The sequence below is a fragment of the Triturus cristatus genome, chromosome 7 (assembly GCF_964204655.1).
Source record: "Triturus cristatus chromosome 7, aTriCri1.1, whole genome shotgun sequence".
Taxonomy (NCBI): domain Eukaryota; kingdom Metazoa; phylum Chordata; class Amphibia; order Caudata; family Salamandridae; genus Triturus; species Triturus cristatus.
In genome coordinates this window covers 1,040,783,744-1,040,804,216 of record NC_140590.1, presented here as the reverse complement: position 1 = coordinate 1,040,804,216, position 20,473 = coordinate 1,040,783,744, and positions in this window count along the sequence as shown.

Sequence of the window (20,473 nt, the reverse complement as noted above, 5' to 3'; positions counted from 1 at the left end):
GCTCAGTACTATCCTCTCCGCGCTGCCCATTACGTGCATGTTTCAGGGATCTCAGAAAATCGTCCACTTGCTGCGGGCTTGCAAAGAAATGTTGCTTCGCCTGATGGGTGATTCTCAGTTTCGCTGGGTACAGCAACGCATAGTCAATTTGAAGGGCCCTAAGTTTCTTTTTCACATCGATGAACTTGCGCCGCTGTTCCTGAACGACAGGAGTGAAGTCCGGATAGAGGGTGAAGTTGACACCATCACAGGTGAGGTGCTGATTTTGGCGCGCAGCCCGCAGCGCCGCGTCTCGGTCCCTATAATTCAGCAGCCTCGCTATGATGGGCCGAGGTGGAGCCCCAGGTTTGGGACGCGGCCCAAGCGAACGATGCGCTCTCTCGACTATGAACTGCTTGGAGAGTGCCTCAGAACCCACGGAGGCCAGGAGAATCTTCTCCACATAATCTTCCATGCGCCCTGTGTTGGTGGACTCCGGAACCCCCACCACGCGAATGTTATTACGTCGGCCGCGAGCCTCCAACTCCTCGTTTTTAGCTGCGATAACTCTCAATACATTATCCATTCTTGAGAGTTGTGAGGTATGTGAAGCAACGGCATCATCATTGTCGGAGATCCGTCTTTCAGCCTCGGTGATACGTTCTTCATGAACGTCCAGTTTCTGTGCAAAAGCATCCATTCGGGAAGAGATGCGATCTACTTTGTCGACTACAGTAGCGAAGCCCTGTCTCATCTCCTGCATCAGCTGCTGCATGTCCAGCGGCAGTGAGCCCAGCCCAGCGGCAGTCGCTGGGGGGTCGGCCGGGCCCCCAGAGTCAGGCGCGTCCCGCAGTCCCTTCTTGGCCCCCGGGGCCTCGAATGAGAGCTTAGGTTGTTTGCTGTCCTGTTTCCCCATTACTGGTCCTCCGGGCAGGGGCGATGTAGAGCCAAAGGAAGGGGGGGGGGGAGACGCGGAGCACACCGGTCAGTCACAGTCCGCCAGCAAACACCTCTCGATAAGCAGCCGACTGTTGCACAGTTACAGGGCCCAGCCAGATCACCTAAGGCAAGGACCGGCAGGGAGATAGCACCTCAAGGCCACCGAAACGGTCAGCAACAGCGAGAGAGCAGTCACCGCCGCAGTCCGCCGTCACTTCGTCGCCGTACATGCAAGGGCCAGACACAGGTATTAGGACGCCCCCCACGATAGGAACCACGCGGTTGTGTCGCCCAGGACCTGCCAGGCAGCCGCCTCACGCACTTGACTGTCGTATCACGGCCCAGATGAAGGTCCAGGGCGGCAGATGGCCTCAATAGTACCCCACAGGGACCAGAGCTCCACCAATAGCCCCCACGCCGGTACTCACAGGTACTCACAGGTCAGCAAGCGATCGCCATCCGCTCCAGGGGGACACTCAGATCCGCCGAAGCCGCCACCCCGCGCCTCATCGTCACAAGACTCCACGCACGGAAATGTGCAGAGGACCTGGGAGAGGCCCGCACAGCAGGGATCCGAGTCTTCCTCCGGGCCGTCCGTGGTGAGAGGGTGGGGGGCCAGACGGGGTCACCACAAGTCGATGGGGGGAGTGCTCCAGCCGTCTGCAGCGCTCGGCAGGAGCTCCGGACCTCGCAGGACCCAGGATCAAGGGGGGGGGGGCCCCCGCCACAGGACACTTACTCCGGCGTCACAGCAATCCCCAGGCAGGAGGGTCGATCCGCTCTCCGAGGGCAGAGGGGGGGGGTGCACTGATGAATTTCGCCGCGGGGCCCACTTTCCTCGTGGCGCGCCGCGGACTCGCGTAGACCAGCCGCGGCCGCACTCAGCTAGCGCACGGGTCGCGGTCTCGCTCCAGCTGCCTCTATCTTCGCCGCAATCGGCTCCACGGCCACCAGACTCAGACCGGAGCTGCAGGGGGCTAGTAGAAGTACAGCCCAGCGGTTATTGTCGGTCCGTCAGTCGGGAACAACAGGATAAATGTAGGATTCCTGATCCAGGCTGCAGGAGCCTCACAGGAGTGCGGCCATTCTGCTTGCGCGCCCTCTAGCGCCCCCCATGATCCTGAAATGTTTCCGTTTTTAGACGCAGAGTTAGCTTTGTGGCCTGAAGCGATTATTTGTTGTGGCGATTTTAATATCCATTGTCCAGCTGGGGTATCTTTAACTGCAGGGAGGGGATATACCGGTAGGAAAAGAAAAACATTTAGGGCATTAAAGGACTTGGCAAAACATAATTCATTGATAGACATTTGGGCCACTGTTTATCCCCTTATGGACGGAAGTACATTCTTCTCAGCACCACATAGGGTTTTGGTCAGATTAGACTACTTTTGGATTTCCAATTCCCTGGTCAGTAGATCTCAAATAGAAAAGCACCCTCGGATTGTATCTGATCATAACCCCCTGATTTTAACTGTCAAAATAGGTCAGCGGCGGGTAATGGATACCTTTTGGACGTATGAAAGAGCCCTGTTAAAGGAGGAGGCATATATTAAACACATGAAATCTTGGATCAGGAATTTTTGGGAAATAAACAGGGGGACTGCAGATTCTGGAATGGAGTGGGACGCTTTTAAGGCAGGTATACGAGGAGAAACGTTGAGTTATTCATTGTATAAACAGAAAAGAGAAAAAGCAAGATTTAACAAAGTAGTTATAGAGCTAGCTAAAGCAGAGGAAGACTTATACTTAGCGGTACAGCTTCAACAGTCGGTGGAACAACTGGGCTTAAAGATAGTTAGTCTTAAAGCAATGGCAGTAGAGAGCATTGCCAGTAAGGCTGCTGCCAGATATCTAACAAAGAGAGAGGAGGCCTATGAGTTGAGCGAGAGAGTGGGGCATATACTGGCTATCCGCTCCAGACAAAAAGCTTCGTCAGCAGAGATTAAGAAGATCATGGATGTTCAGAGTAACGTGGTCACAGAACCTGTTGCGGTAAGGGAAGTGTTTAGGCAGTTTTATGAGGGCCTGTATAGCTTAGATAAGGATCTAGATTCAGGGGACGTTCCAGACTATCTTAATAATATCAGGCCAACGCTTCTTCCTGAGGAAGACAGGGGTCTGCTAGATGCACCGATTAAGCTGGAAGAAGTGATGGTAGCACTGGATAGCCTTCCTGCTGGTAAAGCTACGGGTCCAGATATGATCCCAGTAGAATTCTATAAAGTTTTTAAAGAGGTATTAGACGCTGAGCTCTTCCACACTCTGCTACAGGCACAAAGAGGGGAATCTATTCCTAACTCGTGGGGAGGGGCCGATATTGTCGTCATTTTGAAAAAAGGTAAAAGTCCACTGGCACCATCTTCGTATAAGCTCATTACCCTAATGAATGCAGACGTTAAAGTCTATTCTAAAATACTCGCGAAGAGATCGGCCGATGTAATCGAGACTTTGGTTAGTCCTATACAACATGGTTTTATACCTGGCAAGGGCACAACACATTAGACAGATATTTACACTCTTCGATGCCGCAGTGGTCCCAGGAGATCCTATGGCGGTATTGTTACTGGACACCGAAAAAGCGTTCGATAGGGTCTCCTGGGAATTCTTATGGTCAGTATTGAGATGGTATGGATTCGGCGAGAAATACATCAGAGCCATTCAGACTTTATATAACAAGCCATCAGCTAGAATTAGGGTTAACAAAGGACACTCAGCCGCAGTGCAAATAGAAAGAGGGACTAGACAGGGGTGTCCGTCTTCCTCCCTCTTGTTTGCGCTTTATATGGATCCATTTCTGCGTAGATTAGAAACTAATGTTAACATCCCACCAATAATAATTAATAATATGGAAATTAAGACGCAGGCATATGCGGACGACGTGGCAATTATTACATCTAACCCCACTCTTGCTATTAGTGCAATAGAATTGGAAGTACAACATTTTGGTCAGGTGGCAGGCTACAGTCTTAATAAGACAAAAACACAGATTGTAAGGAACTCACATGTGTTATGTGATGATAACAGAGTAGTTAATTGGGCAGTATACCTGGGAATAGGAATATCAGCAGACCTTGAGAGAGTGGTTGAGCAGAACATGACTCCCCTAATGGCAAAAGTAAAATTAGATTTAGACAGAATGAATAACCTCCATCTCTCTTTAGTGGGCTGCACGAATGTCATCAAAATGGTAATACTGCCCAAATTTCTCTATTTATTTAGAGCAATACCATTATTTTTTGGGGCAAAATGGTTTCAGGCGTTAGAGCTGATGCTAAATAGATTAATTTGGGCCCATGGAAAGACTAGGAGGGCGTATAGCTTTAGGCTATATTATTTGGCTACAGCACTGCAATATATGCAGGGTTTGATTGGTGGAGGGGCACATCCTAGAATTTCTAGAATGTCTACGGCGGTGTATGCAATAGTTTTGGGGGTGGATGCCGAGAATTGTTTTTTAAACTGTATGGATTTCTCCTACTTCAAAAGAACAAGGTTTAAGACAGTTATCGCCGCTGTTAATATCTGGATGACCTTCCTGAAAAAATCTGGGTTGGGCAGGTATAATAGGTACACCCGAATGTTTGAGAATAAATCCTTACCAGGGGAGATATTCGCAGATTTGGTCTTTGCAACTTGGGAACATAAAGGGATCAGGAGGATAGGGGATATTATTGGTCCAGAAGGGATTGTGACTTAGTAACTAAACATCAAATAGACAGTAGGAGCTTTTTCAAATATCTACAGGTTAGAAGCTTTTTTAAATACTAAGCGAGGAGGGACCATAGGGTTTAATAATAATGAAATTCTAGATTAGATTGAGAAGGGGGGAGATTTCAAGATACGCAGTTTTTATGCAAGTTTAGTAGCTGGCAAAACAGATGATCTTGCTAAATATGGCGATAAATGGGCTATGAAATTGGGTATTGAGAATGCCTGTTTTCAGGAATCGTTGGATTTGGGACGTATAGTGCTCTGCTCGGCACCATTACAATCACAGCATTATAAAACTCTATATTGCTTGTATCATACACCGGCTAGAATAGCACAATGGGGTGGTACTTTAGGGATTCATTGCCCACGTTGTAATCAATCACAGGCGGACTTAGTCCACATTTTCGCTACCTGCCCCCAACTCTCTACGCTGATTAAGGAGGTGGAGGGATTCATGGGGATGTACCTCGGGATTCAAATTACAATTACACCAACTGTGATTTTACTGGGAATAATTTTAGATAGTGATGCTATCAATCAAGACTTTATTTTTGTAGCCATGGCAGTATTTCGACTTGTGATAGCGAGAGCATGGTTGGATAAAACACCTCCCATAAGGAATCAATGGCTGTCCAATCTTTTGGCAGCCTATAATTTAGAAAAAGGGATCTATGAGCGTAAAGGTAGAAAGGGGAGGCAGCTGGGATTGAGAATCTGGGATCCAATACGGAGATGGAAAGAGCAAATGGAGCAAAATTTTGCCATGTTGTTTACATTACCCTATTTTGAAAGAAAGATTTATGAGTTATCACACAAGCTATTTTTTATTATAATTGATAGATAGGGTTTTTGTTTTGTTTTCTTTGGTTTTCTGTATAGTTACCAATGGATGTATTCTATGCTGTGCTGTATTGTAATATATGGTATATGAAGTTTTTTAATAAAAAGAATAAAAAAAAAGAAAAAAGAAACACCAGTACTCAAACCCATGACCTTCTGAGTGAGAGTCTAACACCTTTGTTATATAGAAAGAAATCACCTTTCCCTGTATTCAATAAGCATTGGAACTCTTTGTAACTAACGGGACAAATTACAATAAAAACACCACAACATGAACGTTTAACCACCGAAGTTAGAGTCCAATACCTTAGCCTTTAGATCACAAACAACTCTTTACTATGTGGTAACCATGACATTTGACAAAAGGACACTAGCCAATGTGGTGCTGTAGGTAGGTGTACACTAACAGCTACATAATTTGCTGAATAGCGGGGAGAGAGAACGCAAGAGCGACACATAGAGTGGGACTTTTGGACATGACGAAAAATATCTGCCAATCATCGAGGAGGAAAATATGTTGACTGTTGAAAGTCATTGCAAGTGAATAATGACCATTGAAACACCAGGACTTGAACCCATAACCTTCTGTGTAAGAGTTGAAAAACCAAGCCATTAAGCCACAAGTCCCTCTATAGTTTACGCAGGTCAAGGTGGAGCCATAGGTGAGTGTACATTGAAAGCTACATCATTTGCAGAATGAGACGGAAAGTTGGAGAGAATTGTTGTTTTAGCTTAAGGGCATGATTTACTTAAAATAGGTTTTTTCAGCCAAAGTGAAAAGGAGAAATATTTGACAATCTTTAACCATCTTTGATAAACAATGACATTCTTTGCAACTGACCAGATGCATGACCATATAAAGATCAAGACTTGAACCCTGAACCTTTAGAGAGGGTATAAGACATTAACTATTAGGCCGGAAGCAGCTCTTTAATATATTAGATCAAAACATTACTATGATATACGACCCAAAAACTCAATTTAATGAAATGCCATAGGTGAGTGTTCATTGACAGCTACATGATTTTCAGGATGGGATGGAAGGACAGAAAGGGTGGAAGAAGTGAAAAGGAAAACTATTTGGCAATCAATGAGAAAGGAAATGTGTTTTCTTTTATTTGTTGAAGTTGGGAACTCTTTGTAGTTCACCAGACCCACAACTATTGAAACACCAGGACTCGAACCCTTGATCTACAGAGTGAGTCTAAGACTTTTACCATCAGACCACAAGTGACTCCTTACCGGGTTGAATCAAAACATTACTGTGACATTCGACCGCAAAACTCAAGTCAATGTGTTACTATCAGTGAGAGTTTCTTGACTGCTATACCATTTACAGATTGGAATGGAAGGCAGGGGGGATGGAGAGAGTTGTTATTCAAGCTTTTGGCTTAGAGAACTCAAAAAGAAGCATTTTTAGAAATAGTGAAAAGAAAACATATGTGTCAATTATTAAGAAAGAAACAGCCTTTCACTGCATTGTGGTTCATTTACACTCAGATACGGTTGTACTCTCTTGGGAGGTGAGAGCACTGTTCTAGACCAGGGTTCTCCAAAGTCGGTCCTGGAGGGCTGGATCCATGCCACATTTTTAGCATATCCTTGTTTAGATAAATGTAGTTATCTTAAAAATCTGGCATGGATCCGGCCCTCCTGGACTGACTTTGGAGAAGCCTGTTCTAGATCAATTGTCATGAACAGGTTCAACCAGTTATGTTATACTTTGTTCTTTTTCCTGTTTTCCGAGTGTATTAAGGATGCATACATTAGTCGTCATGAGATTCATTCTGAACCATTAGTGGCTGTCTCTGTATGTGAGAGAGAGAAAGAGAGAAACTACTAAAAAAGAATTTCAGAGCAGATAATGACATTGAAGAAGAAGAAGGCTCATAAGGGGAAAATTCACCAATGGTCCATGTATTCCACATGATCCTGCAACGAGAAAAATGGCATGTTGTGCATGTGCAAAAGGGTGCTGATATAGAGACTTCAATAAGTGTAGGCTTATCTAACGTTGTCAAGGTGTGAATAATTCAAATGTGACTAAGCCCAACAAAGTTAGCGGAAAAGGAGTGGACGAGGCAAGTCATTCCATTACCAATTCCAAATGCAATGCCCAAGGACAAGAAGGAAAACATACACGAAGGAAGCTGGGCATACATAGGTTGCTTGTATATAACAGAGAAGCAAATGATGTCCTCCTCTTATTAATATTCCTTTCTTTGCTGTGTCCCAAACAGCCTCAAATTGGCTAATTTCTTGAACTTCTGTGTGCACATTAAAAATATTGATAGACACAGCTGATAGTACCCTGACCAAATGTGTTCGTATTATCTAGCCCAGGTACAATATACTAGTGGTAGTTTGCACCTTTTGCAAAATGGTCATTGTAAATAATTCACTAGTAGTTTCATTCTTTGCCAGACTACTCTCTCTAGCCGATCCTTCTTAATACGTTAGTGAGTGAGCAAAAATGTACGTTTTTGTCAAGTTGCAGATTTCTACCTTGTACATTGTCGAAAAATATCCTTACTAACTAATACCCAAAATGTTTTAAGGCTTAGGAGTCGATTGTTGAAGGAAAATTGACAAGGCAGAAAGTCTTTTCCAAAGCAAGCGGCTTTCACAGTGAGAAAGCTGCACACAAAGACCATCGATATTATTAAACTAAAAACAGAGACAAGGCAAGGGTGCCGGGGCCCTAATGCAAGAATGGAAAATGTAGCCCAAATCTTGGTCGGGTGCTCAAAGACAGCTGTAAATGGGATGCAGTGGGCCTCTCACAGCCTTGGACACCGGTGCCACTGCACATGCTGCACTATTGCCATTTATGCCGCTAAGATCCAGAGCATTCATGGAGCATTTTGAGAAGAGCTGAATGGAAAAGGCCAGTGGTGAACCTGCCCTTCAGTTTTCCTTGTACGTGTTCGGAGCGCCTGGGTGACTCACTTGGCATTTACTCTTGTGCGCAGCAGCTCAATATTTAGCTTGAACTTTTCCCTGCTGAGTATCTGATAATCCTTCAAACAAGATGCTGCAGTACTCCACTCTTGCTGAAAAGAGGAAAAGTAAAGCTGGACTCCATCATGGACAGTGTCTCTGGGGGAACTGGCCTTAATCTTCCTCTTACACTAGGCAAGTGGACCAGGAGGAAGCTCCCTGTGGTCATGTCACGGCCAGGGTAGACTCTAGCAGCGCACATGACTGTGAGTCGCTGGAGCTGAGGATGTGAAAAATAAATGATAAACTACCTCCAAATATCTCGACTTTTTTTATCACATGCACACATGTGCTTTTTGGACCTCCACAGTTGTCGGTGAACCGTACAATATTAAACAAGCATTGGCATAGCCAATAGGTCTCACCTTTGGGACCTTATAAGTGTTTAGTTATCCAGCACAATATCCTTGGTGCAACAACATAAAGTGTTGCTTGGCTAAACACTAAACACTTATAAGGTCCCAAAGGCGAAACCTATTGGCTATGCCAATGCTTGTTACTACATCCCAGCTCTAATTGCAGCCACATGACATCCTGCCTACCCTCCCACCATCCCTAACCCATTACTACACCTTTCCTGCCTCTCTCGCTCCCTTCCCACGCCTCAGTTTCTTTTCTAACCATTGCACGTACCCAGGGCTGTTGAAATTATGCGATTCTGCAGCCGCAGCTTTTTTAGCCATAGGTATGGTTTGCTGCATTTACCACATAATACATCATCTGCTGCATCAATCTGCAGATTTTAACAAAAAAATATATTTTCCATCTCAAACAGATCAAAAGTGACTAAACATGTGGCAACCTGTTTGCATGCAGTGGAGTGCCCTTTGCAAAGGTTAACTGGTCATCTTTCAGTTGTGTATTTCTGCATATGAATGTTAAACTGGTACTAATTATATGAACTTTGCCCAGACAGTTGTACTATATGTAAAAAATTAAAAATAATGAAGCAATACCATGAAAAGTGTCACATTTTGCCCCGTAGTTTGCCTTTTCTTGCTGCATAATTTAGTCGAACCTGCTGTATAATTTGGTGCCCAACTGCCGCATAATTCAAGTGGCCCTGCCCGTAACACATTGCCACCACTCCCGATCAACCTTACTCCACTCTTGTGTCTGCCTCCTGGAGCACTAAAGGCAACCTTTTGGTGTTTAAGGTTTTACGTGTGCAGTCCCTCAGTGGCCCCTGTCTTGCCCGGTGTGTTTGAATAGAAATCTTACCTTTGTGCTTTAGTGAGTGATAATAAACGTAAACAACTGCTATTGTTTTTTTAATTATTTTTTTCTCATCTTGTACATTTTATGCTTGGGGTATACACTAGGAGCAGTGCTTAATTTGTTTTAAAAAAATGTGCCAGGACCCGTCGTCAGGAGTTCATTGCACCTTGCGCCACCCATTGTTCATGCCAGCGCTGCCAATGACAGTACCAAAACAACCACTAACCATCATCCTCGGACAAGTGTGACAGTTCAGTCTATTCCAGGACCTAAAAACCATAACCGGAATTAGCCACCTTAATGAACACACATCGTTGGTAGGGACTTTTCCGTCCTAAATAAAAAGAGGGCATTTTCAGCCAAAATCCAGCACTAGAAGAATGAATTGAAAGAAAGTTCGTACATGTATTTATTTATTTATTTTTTACAGAAATGCCAGATCACTGAGCCGACTTTGACGGAGCTATGCATTCAAAATTGTTGCATTTTAAAAAGTCACGTTTTACCAGAAGTAGGAGGTCGCTGGGCTGGAGGCAACACCACACGAGGGCGTTTCCGCCAGACGAGGGTGCAGCGACAGACAAGGGAACGATGCTCCACAACAGACGAGAGAAGCGACGGAACAGGGACACCGCGCGTAAAAAAAGATTACTGCGCCATAAGAAGGTAGACCAGTCAGGCCAGGTTGATTAAATCAAGGAAAGAGTAGGGCACCAGATTAAAGATGCTGCGCAAAACAACTTCGCGCTTTCGACTGAGGCAACAACTTCCCGCATTAATTGTGCATCTTTTTTTGCAAATTGTGTAAAAATTAAGGCGCACACAGGTTTTGTTGATGCCTCCTACTGCCAGACTTTGCCACTCGTCTGCGCGTGCAACGACGCTAACACAAAGATAGACGTTTTTGCACCAGCTGTGGCTGCAGCTTGCATAGTTGACAAGCCTTGCGTTAAAAGTGGGACGGGTGGGGGGAGTGTGGCCCAGAGCACACACAGCGTTTCCCTTGCGGGAGCAAGCCAGGGGCACCATGTGTCTGCAAGTTAATTACAAACATATGGTGTCAAAGCTCGCTCCCGCAAGGGAATCGCCATACGTGCACACGTTGCCATTGAAGGCAATGGAACGCGTGCACGTTTTTGTTACACAAACTGCATCGATGGCTAAAGGTCTTTTTCCAAGCAGCACATGCGCGCCGCTAGGCGAGACCGAAAAATTAAAGCTGCAGATAGACAATGGAGACTGTTTGAGTCTGGCGCTAACCAAGACCTTTTGATTTACCTAAAATTAAAAGTACAATATTCAGACTCCAAGGGACTTTCAGTCCGCCATCTTCATCCATTGATCAGTTATTATATCATTCACATACTTCTTTCACCCACTACAGCATTTTGCATGGCCTATGGAGCTAGCCTACTTCAGCCATTAGATAACTTAACTGTGAGTGAGGACACTATGTCCCTTCACACAAAAAAGCAGTTTCTTTAAGTGACAGGGACTGATGGCAATGTGTAATTTATTTTCTTTTACTTTTAGTCAAGTTTTTTTATTTTTTTATTAGATGACTGCCCAGCAGATTCTCCAACAAAAACATTTGCAAATACAATGACATAATAAGCCAAGCATCGGATATGCAATAGGTCTCACATTTAGAGCTATTGTCGTTGTAAATGACAATGTCTTCTACCCATGTGTTATGGAGTGTGTATATGTATTGTAGAATTATGTGGGTTGGATTGGAATTGTTAGTTGTGGAATTGTGTGGTGTGGAGTGGATTTGTGTAGTGAAATTATGTGGAATGGTGTCCAGTGGAATTATGTGGATAGAAATGATGTTGTATTGCGTATACTGGAATTATATAGAGTGGGATTTTGTGTTATGGAGTGTAATTATGTGGAATTGTATTTTGTGTTGTGAAGTGGTATGTAGTGGAGTTTATGTGGTGTGCTGTTAAGTTTTGTGGCATGATGTGTAATTCTGTGGTGTGGATTGGATGTATGTGGTGTGTTGTGTAATTCTGCTGTTGAGTTGAATTATGTGGTTTGGTGTTGAATTATGTGGTATGGAATGGAAATGTGTGGAGTTGAATTGTGTGGCATGGAACTGTTTCGTGTTGAGTGAAATTATGCTAATTTGGAATAGTGTGGCATGGTGTGGAGGGTATTTATGTGGATTGTTGCTGTGTGACAGAGTGATTTTATTTCGAGTGTATTTATGTGATATTAAGTAGAATGTAATTTTGTGTAGTTGAATTATGTTGCATTTAGTTGTATTATGTGGAGTGTAATTATGTTGGGTGGTGTTGAATTTTGTGGCGGTGAATTGTGTGGTGTGGTATTGTGTGTCACACTAACCATCCAGGTATGCTACACAGAATGAAAATGTTGAAGGTGCTTTCATATGCCATAGAGGTGGGCTAGCAGCTTGAAAGCTCTAAAGCCACTGAAAAGCTCGAGCCAGGCTTAGCTAGCGCTTCTTATTTAACTTCAAGCCCAAATGAAGCAGAGCTTTTATGTGGCTTCTCCTGCTTTCCACATCCTACCCTCTTTTATTTATTTTTTACGGAGTTTTATATAGCGCGAACCTGACAGGAAGGTATTGGGTATCAGAGCGCTTTACATAGCACCAGTTGCGTTACATGAGGACACATTCATTTTTGTTTGCCACGAAAAGATTACGTGATTTGCCCAGAATCACAGGATGTTCAGCGTCATTGCTGAGACTCGAACCTGGTTCCCCTGATTCGAGGTCGCCCACCCTAGCCCTTAGGCCAACTCCTCTCCTTTAGGCAAGGAGTTAAAATCAATCCATTAATATTTGAGATACAACGGAGAGACGCATAGCTACCCATTTAGTGAATGGCTTGTACAAAGTTAAACCAGAACAAGCCCCTTGGTCAACACAATATCTATTGCAAGTGAGAGCCCATGGGCTGATGCAGGTGAGACCTAAAAATGAGCAAAATCAAATGGCTCCTCCGTTAAAGTCTCTTGTGCCTTATTTTCCAGCAAAAAATGCTAAACTGGAAACTAATGTTCAACACAATCAGGAAATTCACATTGGTTTTTGCCAGTTAGGTTTGAAACAACACTTGGAATGTTTATGAATACGTAAAATGTTACAATGTTGTGGCTGCTCATTTTGTTGTGCGCCTTTGAGAGCAACCCATTTCCCCAACCTTAATTTTATCGTTCTTACTTTCTGAGTATGCAAAGTGTTGAGTTACATTTACCAACGCCAGTGTTCACAGAAACGAATACTTGAATTGGGTTATATAAATTACACATAGAGGTCACTGATTGTGGGCTGCAAGATTAACCTTGGTGCAAATAAGATACAAAATGCTTGAATTAAAAGGGTGCTTTACAAATGAAGCTGTCACAGGATGGTGCACCTTCAATGGAGTTTATTGGAACCTGGCCAAGGTTAGACCTGCAGAGCATGTTATGTTAATCACCTCTTTACTACATGTCACTCTAAGCATCGCAATGGTTTGTGCGGTGCACAAATGTTTTGTAGGGTCCGTCATTTCAGAGGGTTGCCCTAGGTGGGACTGGCACAAGCATCCTAGGACCGGTTTTGGGGTTTCACCCCTCTTCTGCCAGGATAGCTTGATTCCAGTGGCATGGAGAGCACGGGACTCACGTCTGAGCATACCCGTCCCACTTGGGGTGACAAATGCAAAAACAACAGTTGATGGACAGAATGCAGAACAATGTCATTTTTTGATGGACAGAATGCAGAACAATGTAAACTGGGGTGGCATGGTGAGCAAAAGAATGATGGATTTAACCCAGATCTCTTGACTGAGGGTGAATGTTTTGATTTGTTCTGCATTCCGTCCATCAACTGGGTGTCTTTTGCTTTCTCGCCCTAAGTGCGCCAGGTATGACGCAGTCTCTCGAGTGGGGAGCATAACAGTAACGTCTGAACTTATATACAGACTCCGATTGGGTGCAGGGTTTGATATATATTCACCTTTGATCTTGTGGCATTTGCTCTTGATATTCTCTGAAAACGAGAATCACAAGCTGAAATTTATATTCTTACTGGGACAGATCTTGAGTAGAGCACAGGAATTTTTATGAAATTGGGAACCTGGCATTGCATTGGTCTGCGAAATTCTATAGGAGCCCTGATGAAGTTCTCCCAAAGAGAACGAAACACGTTGGCTGGAATTTAAAGCACTTTTGATACTGATTGAAAAATAAAGAAACCTAAGCAAAAAATTATCTCTTCAATCTGGACTTTGTTATTCTGCGCACGCCCATCAAAAATTATTTAAAGGATCTGGAGCACAGAGGCATTAATAGATGGTTGATGCCAGGGCATGTTGCGCGGGAATTGTATATATTCAGAACTGGTATGAGGTGCAGAAATTTGTAGTCGACCATCTTTTCTATTTTTTTATGTTGTTATACTTGTTGTCATTGATTACCCTGGTCTTTAAATCCTCAATGAGGGTAGTTAGGACTTCCGGAATTGTTGCCATTTTATCGATTGTAGGGCAACAAGCACATTCCGTATTTAATGTGGTCGCGTAGGCCTGTGCTCGCATGATTAGAGAGTTGAGATCAGCCAATTTTTGATCAATCCCTGTGATTGCATTTGCCATGATGTTTAGCAGGTCTTCTTGTACATCCATCTTGTTTGGATGGTAATTCAATGCCTCCAGAGTGAGTTTTGATGTTTTGAAGAAAATGTCCCATATTGTCCCTGAATCGGTTGCTGGCGCTGTTTTAGTTGTTAATGCTGGAGCATGGGTCTCAAGGCTTTGACTCAAATTCACTCCTTTAGGCGTTTTCTTCAATGGTGATGATGATGTTACAGATTGTAAGGTTTTTTCTAGTACCTTGATATTCTGATCTGCTTCCTCGTGATATGCTTGCATTGATGTTTGATTGAGAATTTTTACCTGGTCCTCTATAGGTTGTTGGGCCTCAGTGCTAATAAATAATTCTTGAGTTTTGTGCCAGAATGAGCTATCAGGCTCCTCTTGTAGACATTCTGTCGCCTGCAGAGATTGTTCTCTAGATCTAAATAGCTCCAAATCTGTTATAGAGCCCCATAAATTGTATTGTCATTCCATTGGTTCTTGTTGTAACATACACTCAGTTGGACCCATAGCTATTCTTGGGTCATTTGCGTTGTCGAGGGCATTTATGTCGTATACTACATTTGTGTCCTTTACTTGTGTGTCCCTAGTTTTCTTGTTTATTGGTGTAATTGGTGGGGGTAATTGATTTTCTCCTTCTTGTTTAGTGAGCATTGTCCCTGCTGGATCTTTTAAAAAGTCAGTCTTGCATGGAACTTTATTTGTTCTTGTAAATATATGAAAGATTGGTGATATTAATGTTTGCGCCTCCCCCTCCGTTTTTGCTTTATTGTTGTTGGCCGGCATTCCTTGCACTTTTCATTTCCTTTTTGTTGCAGGGCAAGACGCTCTGTCTCTTCCTGACCTCATATTTTGTTATATTTAATTTTCTTTATTTAATTATTGTGTTTATTGTTCTACTTCCCCCTTTTTTGCACAAGGCTGCAGACTCAAAGCAATCTCTGGGCACAAGGGAGACGAGGGGGCTCTAAGGGGCACGGACGATTGATTAGCTACAGACCGGCAATGGCTCACGCTGTTACCGACCAAAAGCTCTCTACATCACCTTATTCCTTACACCTTACACCTTACAGCCTCGCTCCACGCTCCACCTTGGCTTGCAGCTCCGGACAAATCCAGCACAGCGTAAGCAATCTGCACCCTTGCTCCAATTGGTCTGCTCGGCCTGCCCCACAGCCACTGTGACACCCTCACCGGGCTACACCAATGCCTTGAAGCCTGGTCTAATCCGGGCAAAGCAAGCAGGGCACCAGGAACCAAGAACCGGAGCACGTGCAGCAATTTCGGCACTTTCGTCAAATATAATTACAACTACGGTGTCCTTCTTCGCACCGCTTCAGCTTCAGGTGACTGTGGACAATGGGAGCAAAGTTTTAAACCGCTATGGCCCTCTCACCACGGCCGCAATCTACCCCACCGCTTTCCACGTCTGCCGCACTGTCCTGTGTCCACACTACCCCACAACGCAGGCGGCGGCAGATACTGGGCTCAGCGGCTGTCCACACAACAGGGGGGGGGGGTCGAGGATGGCTCACCGTGCACACAGCGCTGGTGTCTTTCCGTGGGGGTCCTAGCGGCACTCGTAGACTGTGGAGGCGGTGAAGGCTGGCACCCAGCTCACAACGTCGGAAGAAAAGGCAAACTCCCAACCGTAACAGCCCAGCCGCCAACAGCACAGCACAGCAAGACAAAGCAGGCGGAGGGGAGGAGCGAAGGAGCGGCTCCCGGCGATGGCGGCTCTCTGCGTTGGCGTGGGCTCTCCGCCGCTTCTCGCTCTCCCGGCAGGGCACCTTCAACAACCGCAGCTGCCCAGCCGCCAACAGCACGGCAAGACTGGCGGGGGCGGGGGCAAGCGGGAGCAGCTCCCAGCGATGGCGTCTCTCTGCGTCCGCACTCCGCACTCCGCCGCCGCCTCTTGCTCTCCATCCTCCTCTCTCTCTCCGTCCTGGCCTCGTTCTCGCAAGCAACAAGTCCCCGAATCCATTCAATCTCATATATGAGCGCTCCATCCAGATTGCCACCTTCTCCAAGCACAGGCCTAAACCAGGCGACACGTTGTCGAGATGATGGAGAGAAACAACAAGTTGTGTATCATCGGCGTAGGTGACAATCTGGACTCCAAAAGGCTTCACTATCTCCGCCAAAGGGCTCATATAAACATTAAATAGAGTGGGGCTCAGGGAAGACCCCTGTGGGACACCACATCTGATGTGTTCTGAGATGGTGTCTTCTTCAAAAACTTGGAAAGACCTACCCTCCAGAAAGGATTGCAGCCACTTTAGGCCCCCCCCTCCCCCGGTCACTCCCACATCCCAAAGTCTCTGGCTCATCGTATGGTGATTAACAGTGTAAAACGCTGCACTGAGATCCAAGAGAATAATGGCAGCACAGCCTCCGCCGTCTAAAATGTTCCTGGATTCTTCCACCACTGCCAAGAGGACGGTTTTCGACACAGGGCTCAGCCCCTGCAGCCTAAAAAAAAAAAAAAGACCCCACAAGGGACAGGTAGAGCATTCTCTAGTATGTGTGTCTGTGTTGTGGGTAAGTGATTCCCCCTGTTTGTTTGAAAAAAAAAAAAAATTATCCGCAGGGGTTTGTCAGCCCAAGACCCGACGCTCTCAGTAAATGGATCGTGATGTAGTGTTCTTTATAGAGGTGAGTCTCCTGCTCCTTCCTAAATTGGAGCAGGATTAGTCTGAGTTAGGAATTAAAGGTTTAGGGTACTAGGTTAAGGGTATGGGTTTAGAGGTAAGACTTTTGGAGTAGGTTTGGGGGTTTAATGGTTATGGCTGTAGGAGTAATTGGTACATGGTTCAGAGTATAGGTTTTGGGGTATAAGTATACGAATTTGAGGTATAGGTTTAATGGTTTGAACAGGGCCGGACTGGGAAGTGAAACCGTCCTGGCAAACTGCTTGGCCGGCCCCCAGGAGGGGGGAGAGGGAGGTGCGGGCGAGCTGTTAGTTAGTGCCGGTTTCGGCCGATTTTGTTACATGGGGCCGATATTGCCGGCCCCCGGTAACAAAAAAAGCCCCTCAGGGGCCCAAAACCAGCCCTCACCCTGGCGGCCCACCGGGGAAATGCCCGGTGCCCGCTACGGCCAGTCTGGCCCTGGGTTTGAAGTATAGTGATTATGGGGTTAATGTGTAAGTTGAAAAGGGTTAGGAGTTGGTGGTTGGGAATATCAGGTTTTGAGTTAAGGGTATGGGTGCGGGTCAGGCATTATGGGTTTGTTTGAAGTTTAGGGATTAGGGGTACACGGTTAATGGTGTAGGACAAAAAGATCAAATGAGTTGGGTTAAAATTTTAGGATACACTGATAAGAGTTTAGGTTTAGGTGATAAAGGCTTTGGTGTTAAGGTTTAGCTGTATTAGGGATAATTTGTATTGATTTAATAACAGGTATTAGGGGAATGTAGTAGGATAGAGGTTAAGGGTACAGGGCATAGGGTTAAGGGTGCAGGAAAAAAGGGTCAAGCGTACGGGGTTGATGGTATTGGATTATTGGTTTGAGGAGCAGTATTAATGGTTTGTGGCATAAGGTTAAAGTTTAAGGGGCCTATTCACAGAATATATTTTGTAGCACTTTTAGTAGGAGTACAATAGTAGTACTAATGTACTACAAAACACTATTCACAAACCTATATGCAGGGGTCTAAGCCTTCACCTCTCCTATCTTTTACATGTGGAGGTCTCCACCCCGACTTCAGAGATCTCCGCACATCAATCAATCAATCAATCAATTAATCAGACATTTGTAGAGCTCACTAATCACCTTGAGGGTCTCACGGCGCTGAGGGGAGGAGGAGGTGCAGCTACTGCTCGAACAGCCAGGTCTTGAGATGTCTCCTGAAGGTCAGCAGGTCCTGGGTCTGTCACAGGTGGGTGGGGAGAGTGTTCCATGTCTTGGCGGCGAGGTAGGAGAATGATCTGCCGCTGGTGGTCATCCTGTGGATGCGTGGAACGTTGGCGAGGGCGAATCAGCGGAGCGAAGGTGGTGGTTCGGGGTGTAGGAGGTGAGTTGTTTATTGACGTATACTGGTCTGGTGTTGTGGAGTGCCTTGTGAGCATGGGTGAGGAGCTTTAAGGTGATCCTCTTGTTGACTGGGAGCCAGTACAGGTCTCTCAGGTGAGCTGTGATGTGGGTGCGGCAGGGTATGTCGAGGATGAGGCGTGCGGAGGCGTTCCGTATGCATTGTAGTCTTTTCTGGAGTTTGGCCGTGATTCCTGCGTAGAGGGCATTGCCGTAGTCCAGTCTGCTGCTGACGAGGGCTTGGGTGACTGTCCTTCTGGTTTCCGTGGGGATCCATCTGTAGATCTTGCGTAGCATGCCGAGGTTGTTGAAGCAGGAGGAGGAGAAGGCATTTACTTGCTGGGTCATTGAGAGCGATGAGTCCAGGATGAAGCCCAGGTTGCGTGCATGGTCAGTTGGTGTCAGTGCAGATCCCAGTGCGGTCGGCCACCAGGAGTCGTCCCAGGCGGAGGGGGTGGAGCGGAGGATGAGGACCTCCGTCTTGTCCGAGTTCAGTTTCAGGCAGCTGTTCTTCATCCATTCGGCGACGGCCTTCATTCCTTCGTGGAGGTTGGTTTTGGTGGTGGCGGGGTCCTTGGTGAGGGAGAGGATCAGCTGGGTGTCATCGGCGTAAGAGACGATGCTGAGGTTGTGTGATCGGATGATGTTGGTGAGCGGTGCCATATAGACGTTGAAAAGGGTTGGGCTGAGGGATGATCCTTGGGGTACGCCGCAGGTGATGTTGGTGGCATCGGATCGGAATGGAGGGAGGCAGACCCTTTGTGTTCTGTCAGTGAGGAAGGAAGTGATCCAGTCCAGGGCTTTGTCGTGGATCCCTGCGTTGTGGAGGCGTGTACGTAGGGTGTGGTGGCAGATGGTGTCGAAGGCGGCCGAGAGATCCAGGAGGATGAGGGCCATGTTTTTGCCGTTATCTAGCAGGGTCCTGATGTCATCGGTGGCAGTGATGAGGTCAGTTTCGGTGCTGTGGTTGCTGCGTGTAAATATGCGAGGGGAGTGGCTTGAAAAGGGGAAATACTTACCATTAAACAACAGGCCTAAGGGATGAGCAAAGAGGGGTTAATGAAGTTTTAGGGAAGGGTTGATAAAGGGATATGCACCTACCAATAATAGAATGTACCCATTGTTATTCATAACCTGTACTTCTATAGTTACTACAGCCAAAAAAGTCCCAAAACAGTTCTAACTGTATTCTGTCTCAGTTGTGGAGTAAGCCTAGTACCAAATATAGTTCACTGCTACTGAAACATCCTTCCATTCACAATAATGAGGACAGGGACTTAAAATAAAAGTCCATAGGACTTATGTTAAATTAACTTATTTTAATGTTTAAAATAAATAAATAAATGTAATGGTAAAATAATTATATATAAATAAAACGTAGTTGGCATTAATGTTTTTATTTGCATTTCAACCTAACACTATGCATTACAAAGTCTGCCCTCAACTGAGCAGTTGGACTAAAACAAGAAAAGTAATCCCCCGACTTAAACTCGCCCCCCTCCACACAATTGACAAAATAACATTTACATCAATATGGGGCATAAGAGACCCCCATGGCTCCATTACAGGTATAATATTGGGATAGAGGTTAGCTATTCAAACTAATTCTAATGTCCTCTGGCAACATTTCCGGGCTTCACCACATGTGTCCATCATTTGCACTGCCTGTATTCCAGCCCGTTCACCTGTGAGCTTGCGTGTCCCAACAGGGCTACAACTATGACTGAGCAGTATTGTCGTTTCTCCAGGGGTTCCACATTTCCAGGGGCAGCACCTTTATTTATACCTCACCTCTTCTGCCCGCATACACCATTCTAGGTTTGATTCCCATTCCCACATTGTGGGTAGCACTGGGCTGCCCAATCCTTTAACTATATCCCGGCTTGCCACAGCTAAGGCTACATTGCAAAAGAGTGTTGTGCGTTTCTCCAATGTTTGCTTCACCTAGATAACCAATGCTATATCCATAAAAATAAAAACAAAATAAGTAAATTATTTCATTAATTTCAATTCTGTACAAACTTGTAATAATTTTTTACTGCATAATAAATAATAATAATAGATCACTTGTAGAGCGCACGGCTATTCCCAACGGAAGTGTCCCGGCGCTAGTAGTACTAGTTGACCTGGGCATGGGACCC